We start from the raw sequence: 1,007 nt of genomic DNA on the forward strand, positions 1-1,007 counted from the left end.
GGGGATTGAACTCAGGTCCTTGCACTTGCCAAGGAAGCACTTATTCCACTGAGCCATCTCCCCGGCCCACCTAGCTACACTTTTAACAGTCAAGTACTGTTTGACTTTTGTTGTTTGTACCAGGGATCCAACTCAGGACCTTGCACTTGCCAGGCAGGCGCTTATGCCGCTGAACTGTCTCCTTGGCCCCAGCAGTTAACCACTGTTGATACAGGTTTTTTTAAACATATACAAATAAACATGTCTATATAAGTGAAATCTTTCTGACCTCATTGTCTTACTGACAACTCTCTTCATTTATCATATAGATGGATATCTTTTTCATGCCAAGAAACAGCTACATGATGATTCTTTAATATCTGTATATTACTCCAGATATACCTATATCATTCCCCAAGATCATGCCCTGTTGTTAGATAATTTTCCTTAATTTTTATAATGCTTGAGATAACATCCATGTAACTTTACTCACTTGTTTTATATTTAGAAGAAATTCTGCAGTGTAAAAGTCCAGGGTCAGAAGGAACATCCCCCGCCTGAGCTCACCACTGCTCGAACTTCTCAGGGGTCTGTGACTGCCCTTCCCCTTCCCACAACCACCAGGTCACTGTGGCAGGTGACCCCAGGAGCGCGTCTTAATCCAGGTCCCAGAAGGGCCAGGATTCGCAGCCAGCTTTTACTCTGCATTTTCCAGATCTGTTTTTCTTAAAACAGCCTGAACTGATTTACGCTCTCATCAATATCCTTGCTGGAATTTAAATGGCCAAAATGTGTTTATTAAAAATAGGAGCTTTTGTCTGTGTTGCCTTTCAGTTTATGAAGCTGTCCTGATAGCTGAAGATATCCCAGGTTTATTGAGATCATGTTCCACTAAGACATTGTGTGGCAGACTCGCTGGGTTCCCACTAGTGTTTTGAACCTCACCTGACTATAAGGTGAGTAAACGACATTCATTCGCTATGAGCATCCTGCCAGGAGCTCAGGATTATTCATGACTTTTAAATTTA

This window comes from Octodon degus, unplaced genomic scaffold (assembly GCF_000260255.1).
Source record: "Octodon degus isolate 3935 unplaced genomic scaffold, OctDeg1.0 scaffold00144, whole genome shotgun sequence".
Lineage (NCBI taxonomy): Eukaryota > Metazoa > Chordata > Mammalia > Rodentia > Octodontidae > Octodon > Octodon degus.